The sequence below is a fragment of the Artemia sp. Qi Xiang Cuo genome, chromosome 21 (assembly GCF_049724085.1).
Source record: "Artemia sp. Qi Xiang Cuo chromosome 21, ASM4972408v1, whole genome shotgun sequence".
NCBI classification, from domain to species: Eukaryota; Metazoa; Arthropoda; class Branchiopoda; order Anostraca; family Artemiidae; genus Artemia; species Artemia sp. Qi Xiang Cuo.
In genome coordinates, this window is record NC_142814.1 from 3,037,494 (window position 1) to 3,050,892 (window position 13,399).

The 13,399-nt window shown below is 34.4% G+C and overlaps 1 protein-coding gene and 1 non-coding gene across 2 annotated transcripts in view; one reads left to right on the forward strand and one right to left on the reverse strand.

Annotated features, from left to right (window-relative positions):
- ck (unconventional myosin-VIIa ck) overlaps nucleotides 1-13,399 on the forward strand; it is a 251,992-nt gene that overhangs the window by 17,256 nt on the left and 221,337 nt on the right. The gene's annotated exons all lie outside the window — the stretch shown is intronic.
- TRNAI-AAU (transfer RNA isoleucine (anticodon AAU)) lies at nucleotides 1,375-1,448 on the reverse strand. The gene has a single exon. It is a non-coding gene; the product is annotated as a tRNA-Ile (tRNA).

Below are 13,399 nucleotides of genomic sequence, written 5' to 3' on the forward strand. Positions count from 1 at the left end.
TTCTTGAAGTCGACTCTTGGATGTGCAATACGGACATTTCATTCAAAAAATTATAAAAAATCGTAAGTAAGTAGCAAATTCTTTTAACAAAATCTAAGTGTTAGAGTGATTGGTTGTGGTTTACCTTGTGACAGTTACATTTTCTTGATTTTTCAAAGTTCATTTTGAATTTCTTTCGTTGAAATGCAAGAGTTGGAATATTTCAGTAGTGTTTGGTTGTGGTTTACCTTCTCAAAAATACATTTTCTTGATTTTTCAAAGTTCATTTTGAATTTCTTTCTTTGAAATGAAAGAGTTAGAATATTTCAGTAGTGTTTGGTTGTGGTTTACCTTGTCACAGTTACATTTTCTTGATTTTTCAAAGTTCATTTTGAATTTCTTTCGTTGAAATGCAAGAGTTGGAATATTTCAGTAGTGGTTGGTTGTGGTTTACCTTGTCACAGCTACATTTTCTTGATTTTTCAAAGTTCATTTTGAATTTCTTTCCTTTAAATGCAATAGTTGGAACATTTCAGTAGTGTTTTGTAGTGTTTTAAACTGTAACATTTACCTTTAATTTATTTTTAAATGGTAATTTTTATTTTATTTATTTTACAATATCTAGTTGTAATATTTAAATATTGTTTTATTGTTGTTTAACCTGTCACAGTTACATTTTCTTGATTTTTCAAAGTTCATTTTGAATCATTCAAGAAACGTGATTAAACACTTTTTTAAACTACATGCTATTTGCATGCCTTTCCTTGACACCTTTCCAAACGAGCGGGGATTCCCCGCTGGTTCCTACACATTGAAAAAAAGTGAGCAGTACGAAAACTCCACATTTTCAACTAAAATAATTTGAAAGTACCAAGAAATTTAATTAAAGAAATTATGAAAAAAAAAATTTAGACGGGGTTACGTGATTTTTCTGCCTAAAAAAATTCATAATACTGTTTTTGTTTAGTTAATATTCTTAATGGCTTGTTAGCTCAGTTGGCTAGAGCGTCGTGCTAATAACGCGAAGGTCGAGGGTTCGATCCCTCACGAGCCATAGTTTTAACATTCGTATGGTAACTCCATAAGTTATTCTAGGGATATATTTTATATCGAGTTAACAAATTTTTATAGGAATCAATACACACACAGACACGACACACAAACAGAATCATAGTGAGAGAGATATTCAAAAGTTGGGTTGATCTAGGTTCACTTAGAGTGGCGCGCCACTCTAAGTGAACCTAGATCAACCCAACTTTTTGAATATCTCTCTCACTATGATTCTGTTTGTGTGTCATGTCTGTGTGTGTATTGATTCCTATAAAAATTTGTTAACTCGATATAAAATATATCCCTAGAATAACTTATGGAGTTACCATACGAATGTTAAAACTATGGCTCGTGAGGGGATCGAACCCTCGACCTTCGCGTTATTAGCACGACGCTCTAACCAACTGAGCTAACAAGCCATTAAGAATATTAACTAAACAAAAACAGTATTATGAATTTTTTTAGGCAGAAAAATCACGTAACCCCGTCTAAATTTTTTTTTTCATAATTTCTTGAATTAAATTTCTTGGTACTTTCAAATTATTTTAGTTGAAAATGTGGAGTTTTCATACTGCTCACTTTTTTGCAATGTGTAGGAACCAGCGGGGAATCCCCGCTCGTTTGGAAAGGTGTCAAGGAAAGGCATGCAAATAGCATGTAGTTTAAAAATGTGTTTAATCACGTTTCTTGAATGATTCAAAATGAACTTTGAAAAATCAATAAAATGTAACTGTGACAGGGTAAACCACAAGCAAACACTACTGAAATAATCCAACTCTTGCTTTTCAACCAAAGATATTCAGCACAAACTTTGAAAAATCATGACAATGTAACTATAACATGGTAAACCACAACAAAACACGACTGAAATCTTTCAACTCTTGCATCTCAACACAAGAAATTCAAAATGAACTTTTAAAAATCAAGAGAAAGTAACTGTGACAAGGTAAACCACAACCGAACACTACTGAAATATTCTAACTCTTGCATTTCAACGAAAGAAATTCAAAATGAACTTTGAAAAATCAAGAAAATGTAACTGTGACAAGGTAAACCACAACCAAACACTACTGAAATATTCCAACTCTTGCATTTCAACGAAAGAAATTCAAAATGAACTTTGAAAAATCAAGAAAATGTAACTGTGACAAGGTAAACCACAACCAAACACTACTGAAATATTCCAACTCTTGCATTTCAATGAAAGAAATTCAAAATGAACTTTGAAAAATCAAGAAAATGTAACTGTCACAAGGTAAACCACAACCAATCACTCTAACACTTAGATTTTGTTAAAAGAATTTGCTACTTACTTACAATTTTTTCATAATTTCTTGAATGAAATTTCCGTATTGCACATCCAAGAGTTGACTTCAAGAAAGAAATTGTTACTTACTGAGAATTTTTTAATAATTTCTTGAATTAAATTTCTACATCATTTAGCTAAGTGAAAATTGTTTGTCATAAAGAGAAAAAAAAGTTACTTACTTGCGATTTTTTCATAATTTCTTTAATGAAGTATCTGTAGTGTTTATTCAAGAGGTGAAATCCATAAAGAGTTTGCTACTTACTTACAAATATTTTCATAATTCCTTGAGTGAAATTTCCGTATTGTGTATCCACGAGATGACTTCAAGAAAGAAATTGTTACTTACTGAGTCTTTTTTCATAATTTCTTGAATTAAATTTCTACATCGTGTATCTAAGTATGAAATTGTGTATCCAAGAGTTGACTTCAAGAAAGAAATTGTTACTTACTGAGAATTTGTTAAAAATTTCTTGAATTAAATTTCTACATCATGTAGCTAAGTGAAAAGTGTTTGTGATAATTAGAAAAAAAGTTACTTACTTGCGATTTGTTCATAATTTCTTGAATGAAGTATCTGTACTGTATATCCAAGAGGTGAAATCAATAAAGAGTTTGTTACTTACTTACAAATATTTTCATAATTTCTTGAATGAAAATTCCGTATTGCGTATCCAAGAGTTGACTTCAAGAAAGAAATTGTTACTTACTGAGATTTTTTTAATAATTTCTTGAATTAAATTTCTACATCATTTAGCTAAGTGAAAATTGTTTGTGATAAAGAGAAAAAAGTTCTATTTCAACTCATTCACACGGGTTTTTCCACATTTGAACCAGAGAATGGACCTAAGTTTCACATTTGAACGAGAGAATTGTATTTTGCATAATATGTAACTGTGACAAGCTAATCCAAGAGGTGAAATCAATAAAGAGTTTGTTACTTACTTACAAATATTTTCATAATTTCTTGAATGAAATTTCCGTATTGCCTATCCTAGAGTTGACTTCAAGACAGAAATTGTTACTTACTTAGAATTTTTTAATAAGTTCTTTAATTAAATTTCTCCATCATGTATCTAAGTAAGATTGGTTTGTGATACAGAGAAAAAAAAAGTTACTAAATTGCGATTTTTTAACCATTTATTTAATGAAATGTATACCTATTGTACATAATTCATGTAAACAATAAATAGTTTGCTAATTAATTAGAATTTTGTCATAATTTCTTGAACGAAATGTATTTTTGTTAATCCAACATGTGAATTCAAGAAAGAATTTGCTACTTAGTTACAATTTTTTCATAATTTCTTGAATGAAATTGTGCATCCAAGAGTTGACTTCAAGAAAGAAATTGTTACTTACTGAGAATTTTTTAATAATTTCTTGAATTAAATTTCTACATCATGTAGCTCAGTGAAAATTGTTTGTGATAATTAGAAAAAAAGTTACTTACTTGCGATTTGTTCATAATTTCTTGAATGAAGTATCTGTACTGTATATCCAAGAGATGAAATCAATAAAGAGTTTGTTACTTACTTACAAATATTTTCATAATTTCTTGAATGAAATTTCCGTATTGCGTATCCAAGAGTTGACTTCAAGAAAGAAATTATTACTTACTGAGAATTTTTTTTCATAATTTCTTGAATATAATTTCTACATCGTATATCTAACTCGTGAAAACAATAATGAGTTTGTTACTTACTTAGAATTTTGTCATAATATCTTGAACGAAATGTATTTTTGTTAATCCAACATGTGAATTCAAGAAACAATTTGCTATTTAGTTACAATTTTTTCATAATTTCTTGAATGAAATTGTTTATCCAAGAGTTGACTTCAAGAAAGAAATTGTTACTTACTGAGAATTTTTCTTTGTTTATCCAGTAGGTGAATTCAAGAAAGAATTTGTTAATTACTTACAATTTTTTCATAATTTCTTTAATGAAAATTTCTGTATTGTGTATCCAAGAGGTGACTTCAAGAAAGAATTTGTTACTTACTTACTTACAATTTTTTTCTTAGTTTCTTAAATGAAGTTTCTGCATTGTGTATCCATGAGGTAACTTCAAGAAAGAGTTTGTTACTTACTTAGAATTTTGTAATAATTTCTTGAACGAAATGTATTTTTGTTTATCCATCTGGTGAATTCAAGAAAGAATTTGCTATTTACTTACAATTTTTTCATAATTTATTTAATGAAATTTCTGTATTGTGTATCCAAGAGGTGACCTCAAGAAAGAATTTGTTACTTACTTACAATTTTTTCATAGTTTCTTAAATGAAGTTTCTGCATTGTGTATCCAAGAGGCGACTTCATGAAATAGTTAGATACTTTAATACAATAAAACTATCCCAAAGAATAAAGACGGGTAAAGCTTAAAGATATTTATTGCTTACACGTATAAAAATATGGCTCAAGTAAACACACACAGCCGAAAGACACATACACTGCTCACAGAGACACACACAGCCCAAAGAGACAAACGTAGACCAAAAAGACTCAGACACCCCAAAAAGACACACAGTCCAACGAGACACACACAGCCTAAAGAGACACACACATCACAAAGAGATACCCACAGCTCAAAGAGACACATACAGCTCAAAGAGACGTACACGGCCCAAAGAGAAGCACACATCCAACATAGAGACACAAAGCCCAAAACGACACAAACAGCCAAAAGAGGCACACACAGACCTTAAAGATTCAAACTACCCAAAGAGATATACAGCCTAAAGAGACAAACACTGACAAAAGAGACACACAGAGGCTAAAGAGACATACACACAGTCCGAAGAGACACACAAAGCCCAAAGAGACACACACACAGCTCAAAGAGAGAAAAAAAAAAAAAAACGCCCATACAGACACAAACAGACCAAAAAGATTCACACCCACCCCAGAGACACACATTGCCCAAAGAGACACACATGACCTCTAAGAGACACAAAAAGCCAAAAGAAACACAGACAGACCAAAAAGAGTCAAACTGCACAAAGAGACTTACAGACTAAAGAGGCACAAACAGACCAAAATGACTCAAACAGCCCAAAGAGACACACATAGCCCAAAGAAACACAAACAGCCCAAAGAGACAGAAGCCCAAAGAGACAATCACAGCCACAAAAATACTCAAACAGCTAAAATAGACAAAAACACATCAAAAAGACTCAAACACACAAACTATACACACACCCAAAAGGGACGCACAAAGCCCACAGAAACAAACACAGACAAAAAAAAAAACGCCCATATCGAAACCGACAGACCAAATGATTCAAACGTCCCAAAGAGAGACACAAAGCCCAAAGAGGCTCACACGACCCCTAAGATACACAAACACCCAAAAGAAAGAAACACAGACCAAAAAGACTCAAACAGCCCAAAGAGACACACATAGCCCAAAGAAACACAAACAGCCCAAAGAGACAGAAGCCCAAAGAGACAAACACAGCCCAAAAAAAGACTCAAACAGCACAAAGAGACACAAACAGATCAAAAAGACTCAAACAGGTCAAAGAGACACACAAACAGACCAAAAAGACTCAAACAGCTCAAAGAGACATACAGCCCAAAGAGACAAGAGACGCACACATCCAACAGAGAGACACAATGCCCGAAGAGACACAAACAGCCAAAAGAGGCTCACACAGACCATAAAGATTCTAACTGCCAAAAGAGACATACTGCCTAAAGAAATACTCGCAGCCCAAAGAGACACACACAGTCTAAAGAGACATACACACAGATCGAAGAGACACGCAAAGCCCAAAGACACACACACAGCCCAAAGAGACACAAACAGCCCAAAGAGACAAAACACAGATCAAAAGGACTCAAACAGCTCAAAGAGACACACAAACAGACCAAAAAGACTCAAAAAGCTCAAAGAGACACACAGCCCAAAGAGACAGGAGACGCACACATCCAACAGAGAGACACTCAGCCCGAAGAGACACAAACAGACCACAGAGGCACACACAGACCATACAGATTCAAACTGCCCAAAGAGACATACAGCCTAAAGAGACACACACATCCCAAAGAGACACACACACAGGCTAAAGAGGCATACACACAGTTCGAAGAGACACGAAAAGCCAAAAGAGACACACACACACCCAAATCTGAAAAAACACGACCATACAGACACATACATATCAAAAAGATTCAAATCCATCAAAAGATACACACATTGCCCAAAGAGACACACATGGCCTATAATAGACACAAATAGCAAAAGGAAAAAAACACAGACAAAAAAACGCCCATACAGACACATACAGACCAAAAGATTCAAACGCCCCAAAGCGACACACATAGCCCAAAGAGGCACAAACGACTCCTAAGAGACACAAACAGCCAAAAGAAAGACACACAGACCAAAATGACTCAAACAGTCCAAAGAGACACACATAGCCCAAAGAAACACAAACAGTCCAAAGAGACAGAAGCCCAAAGAGACAAACACAGCCCAAAAAAAGACTCAAACAGCCCCAAAGAGACACAAACAGATCAAAAAGAGTCAAACAGTCCACCGAGACACACAGCCCAGAGACGCACACAGACCAAAGAAACACACACAGCCCAAAGAGACACAAACAGCACAAAGATACAAACAGAGACCAAAAATACTCAAACAGCCAAAAAAGACACACAAACAGACCAAAAAGACTCAAACAGCTCAATGAGACACACAGCCCAAAGAGACACACACAGTCTCAAGAGACACAAACAGCTCAAAGAGACACAGACAGGCAAAAGAGAAACACAACTCAAAGAGACAAACACAGACCTAAAAGACTCAAACAGCCCAAAGAGACACATACAGACCAAAGAGAGACGCAAAGCCCAAAACGACACAAACAGTCAAAAGAGGCACACACAGACCATAAAGATTCAAACTTCCCAAAGAGACACACAGCCTAAAGAGACACACACTGCCCAAAGTCCCCCCTTGTTCAACTGAATCCCTCCATGTAACTGAACCCCTGTATAACCGAAACCCTGTACAACTGAACCCCCGTGCTAGTGAACTCTCGTACTACTGAACCTTCGTGCAACTCAACCCAATTTAACTAAACCCCTCGGGGAACGTTAGATCCTATTTAAATTGACAATACTCTCCAAAACATCACTTGTGTATTATACAGTGCATAACCCCTCCATCTCCTCCGATTCGCAAATCCCAATAGTCCCTTTTTTGCAAATGTTAATCAACCATTTCCGATTCGTCGTTAGGTATTTTTCAAATTTATAACAAATTACCTCAGTTAACAGCTCCTTTGGGGTTATCTTAACTGTTAATCAGTTTAATCCTTTTTTTTCTCCACTGATACAATTAATCACTAATTAATATCGTTCATTGTCTATGTAAATTAAGTTATCTCCTGCCCGCATTTCGGTTTTAGGTTTACCACTAAAAAAAGACATTGAACTTTGAAATTACGCATACCAGAAAAACCGGAAGTGCTGGTAGTCCACTAGCCCCAGCTTTTCCACTTGAGACATTGCACCAAAAGTGCGGTTTTTAGTGCCGTTTTGAAGTTGCTGATGGTTGAATTTATAGGAAGAACGTAGATATGAGTAATATCTTTTATACGAGCTACTAAAAATCTGTATAGATACCTGCGATACCAATACGCCCAAAAATAATACGTCCGATACCGATACACTGTGCAGCCCTTTCCCCAGGGGGCTTGGAGGGTCATAATATCACCAACACCAAATATATTTGACTCTAGCAATGTTACTTGTAAGCGTCAAATCTATTAAGTATCTGATGTAAGCACCCCATTCTTTAATTACCCGTGAGACGTTCTTAAGTACCGCACTACACGTACTCTCATACCTTTTTGCAAAAAATTCTCAAATCTAGCAAACTAAAGAAGTAATTACAATTTTCAATATCATTAATCCTTCTATTAATTAAATCCATTAAACGAATAGCCAAATTTAAAAAAAAAAAAACCTACTAATCAACTTACATATGAATGACCACGGATTGCGTTACCAGAAAAACCTGTTTGGCTATACGTCTGGGCAAAATAGTACTTTCTAGTCTACTTCCAATATTAGCCAATATAGCCAATTTTGCTAGGCATTGAAACAACTCGATATGTTTTTAGTAGAATTATTTTATAAAGCTTAGAAATATCTCCTTCGATAATTGTAAGCTGCAGCATATTAAAAAGAAATAAACAATAGTTTAAAAGGATAGCAAATAAACTAAATAGAAGATAAATCACAAGATAAAGATAAATCACAAGATAAATCACAAGATAAAGATAAATCACAAGATAAATCACAAGATAAAGATAAATCACAAGATAAATCACAAGATAAAGATAAATCACAAGATTAAACCAAATAAAGGGTTTTCTTCTTCTTTTTCTTTGTAAGAAGGTCTTAGAGGCTTGTAAATCTAATTCAAACAACTTGAAGTGTCTTTACATTATAATTAAAGTTAAATGAATTATAGAAATAAATTCTCATTGCTTACAGGGCGGGATATTCAATAATAATAAAAAAGCAACAACAATACAATGAAAAAGAAAAACTTATAATTCTTTTCCCCAAATTCTTTTAGAACTATGACCTATAAACTGAATCACTTGTAGAATCACTTATAGTTATGAATCACTGAATCACTTATAGTTTTAGATCTATGACTTATAAACTGAATCACTTATAGAATCACTTATAGTTATGAATCACTGAATTACTTATAGTTTTAGAACTATGACTTATAAACTGAATCACTTATAGAATCAATTATAGTTATGAATCAATGGATCACTTATAGTTTTAGAACTATTACTTATAAACTGAATCACTTATATTTATGAATCACTTATAGTTTTAGAACTATGACTTATAAACTGAATCACTTATAGTTGTGAATCACTGAATGATTTATAGTTTTAGAACTATGACTTGTAAACTAAAAGATTGAAAAGAGGTGGAATAAATAAAATATATTAGTATGCGGATATGTCAGAAATGTGTTTTAGGTCTAAAAATAAAAAAAAACATAAAACATATAATAAAAGAACTTGAAACTAAAATTGAATAAAATTGATCAGCAAAATTGAGATTGATTCTAAAACTGAAAAAAATTCAAATCAACTTATCGAAAAAAAATGTGCATTGTCAGTTTAATATACATATGCTGATATTTATTCCTTAAAATCTTAATTAATTTTTGATTTCTTAAAGTTATAAAAGTTAAAACATTTAAAAGAATGTTTTTCAGTGTAGTACAAATTATATTCTGGCTTTTAGAAAGTATAGGGTTTACAACCCTTCTCGTATTAATTTCTGCTCATTTTGAGTTTGAGTCTGTTATTTATTTTAATTTCTGTTTGTTTTGGGTTTCATTTATTTATTGATACTGATTTCTGGTAGTTATATGCTTGGTAGATTATTTAATTTTATTTTTGTTCATTTTTCGTTTAATGGAGTAATTTACCTTTTTTTGAAAAACTTATTTTGTGGAAAAAATTTTTTTAATTAATTTATGTTCGTTCTATATTGACATAGTCTTTTTCAGGGAGAAAGATTGAGCCTCTTCTAAAGTTAAACAACCATGCCTTCCATAAAAACCTTAAATACCCCCTGGGCATAACTTACAATCCTTGCCCATAATCTCTGGGGCTTGTTTCAACCCCAAAAGTCTTGTTATATGATATTTAGACTATTTTGAATAGAATAACTATCTCAAAATTTTATTAGATGCATTTCAGGATATTACAACGTATGGGGGGGGAGGGCTTAGCTGTCCATCGATCCCTTTGGCTTTTACGAAGAGCACTAGCTTATATAGTTACCAATTCAATAAGCTTCCTTCAAAGCATACGATGCCACTCCATCTGCGAGTATTTAATATACTGCCAGGGCATAAGTTACAGCCCTTGCCGTGATGGCTGAGAGGATTTTTATCCTCAAAACAGGGTTTCCAGACATTTCTGATACGCTGAACAAATTGGCTATCTCAAAGTTTTGATTGTAAGTGTTTGGCGAAATGATGGGCAGGGGGGGGGGGGAGCATTATCTCTCTGGTCACTATCTACTAATAAAAAAAGGCACTAGTCCTCTTAATTTCCATTCGAATGAGCCCTTTTTGAAGGTTTTACGACAAAAATTTCTATAAAAAATCTTATATGCCCCAAGGGCATAACTTAGGACCCTTGTCCTGAGGGGTATAGGGGAAGGGTTGTCATCCTCAAAGACATAATTTCCACACCTTGCATCAACGTTGAACCAAATGGTCATATGAAAATGTTGATCAGAAAGGTTTGGGGAAATGATGGGCATGGGGCGGGGGTGATTCTCCCTCCGATTACTTTTGACTATTGAAAAGAACAATAGCCCTCTCAATTTCCAATGCAATGATCGCTTTTTGAAGTTTTTATGACAATGCCTTCTATAAAAACATTATATGCCCCAGGGCATAACTTACAATCTTAGCCCTGAGGGCTGTGTCATATTCAAAAACATAATTTCTGGACCCTTCAACTACGTTCAACAAGATGGTATATCATATTGTTGATCGGAAGTGTTTGGGGAAATGCTGGGCGTGAGGGGGGGGGGCGTTCGCCCTCCAATCGCTTTTGACTATTAATAAGGGAACTAGCCATCTCAATTCCCAATTGAATGAGCCCTTTTTGAAGTTTCTACGACGACACATTCTCTAAAAACCTTATATACCCCCAGGGCATAACTTGTCATCCTCAAAGACCTAATTTCCAGAGGTTTCAACCATGTTGAACAAAATTGCCATATCAGAATTTCGATTGGATGTGTTTGGGGAAAAGGTCAGCGTGAGAGGGGGGTTAGTTGCCCTCCAATCCCTGGTGACTATTAAAAAGGGCACTAGCCCTTTGATATTCCAATCGAATGAGCCCTTTTTCAAGTTTCTACGACAAAGCTTTCAATAAAAACTTTGTATGCCCCCAGGGTATAAGTTACAACCTTAGCCCTGAGGGCTTTGGGGGGAGTGACTTCCTGAAAGACCTAATTTTCAGAATTTTCAACTACGTTGAACAAAATGACTATCTGAAAATTTTGATTTGATGTGTTTGGGGAAATGGTTGGCGTGAGAGGGGGGCTACTTACCCTCCAATCCCTTTCGACCATTAAAGGGCACTAGCACTCTCAATTTCCAATTGAATGAGCCCCTTTTGAAGTTTCTACGACAACGCTATCTATAAAAACCTTATATTCCCCAAAGGCAAAACTTACAACCTTTGCCCTGGGGGCTCTGGGGGGTTTGTTATCTTTAAATACATATTTTCCAGAAATTTCAACTACGTTGAATAAAATGGCTATATCTAAACTTTGATTGGATGTGTTTCGGGAAATGGTTGGCGTGGAAGGGGTGTTAGTTGCCTTTCAATCACTTACGACTATTAAAAAGGGCACTAGCCATTCCAATTTCCAATCGAATGAGCCCTTTTCGAACTTTCTACGACAAATCCTTTGATACGAAGTGCCCTGGTCTAAAGGAAAAAAAAATAAACAATACATTTGCCTAAATCGTTCTTTACTTAGGCAGCGCTATTGCGCTGCCTATGATATCTTTGCCTTTGTGGTACTATATGGCTCGTTTTACACTTGATTTGAGAAAATTCGCTCCAACTTTGCCCCCAGCCCCAGGATTTTGACAAAATTATGCCACTGTGTAGCATGGGGCACGTGCGAAGCGACTGAAACTGGCGTACTTTGCAACAAATAATCCGAATGAAGTTCAGGGATGGCAGCAGAGATGGTGGCGATGGCGAATGGTGAATGCTGGTGAATGGTGAATGATGGTGAAAAGAGTGATGGTGAACCAAAGCTGAGCATATTACAATGTGAATGTGAAGGAGGGGGATGGGGTGCCTGATTGGCTGACATGAATTAATGAAGGATCAAAGATAAACCATGTAATAAAGTGAAGTCACATCTTTTGATATGACAAAAATGAGTCCGAGGATTGCATGAAATGTTAAAGAATGAGCTCTTACCTTCACTGCCAGGGAGGCCATAAAAGCCATAAAAAGCCATAAAAGCCATTTAAAAGCCATAAAAGAGAAGAAAACATAACGAATAAAACATGAATCGAGTCTCTTAGAAAATGATGATAAGCCATAAAAGCCAAAAAAAGCTATAAAAGCCATTAAAAAACCCACAAAAAAGAAGAAAAAATTCTGAATAAAACATGAATCGAGTCTTTCAGAAAATGACGATAAGCCATAAAAGCCATAATAGCCATACAAAAGCCATAAAAGCCATTAAAAAGCCATAAAAGAGAAGAAAAAATCCCAAATAAAACATGAATCGAGTCACTCAGAAAATGATGATAAGCCATAACAGCCATGAAAGTCATACAAAAGCCATAAAAGCCATTAAAAAAGCCATAAAAGAGAAGAAAAAATACCGAATAAAACAAGAATCGAGTCTCTCAGAAAATGATGATGATGATAATGACTTCAACTAATATGTAACGCATCTAAGACAGAAATACTGTTCAAGTTAAACAACTTAATGCAAACTTAAGACAAGAAATACTACTAGGGGGCCTGACACAGGAATTGCTAAAATGTCCAACAAAAATTCACAAATATTTCTTTATCATGCAGCAGCAGTGATTACTATATTTAAAAAAATGAACCCCTAGGGTTTCTACTCTTCATAAGGAAATCATATAAAATTACAAAGACTGCTTTAAAACAGTCTAAAATACTCGTTTATCTCACTCCTAAATTGCTTTTCTTTGAACATGGAACCTGTTGTTGTCTTTCGATTTTTTCAATTAAAATATCAAAAAGGGCATTTTTTCGATGAAAATACCAAGAAAAGATATATTTCAAGGTAAAAGAGTTTCAGGAGCTTGCCTTTTGACTTCGGTATTTTCATTGAAAAATAGAAAAACAACAACAAATTCTCCCCCCCCCCTTAGATATTGAAAAACGTATCCCCCCAAGTTTTTGTTAAGTGAGTGACTGCGCCTGAATATTTGATTCACCATTGCATGCCGCCAATCGACATAAGCAAATCTGATGTTGAGAAGTAACTAT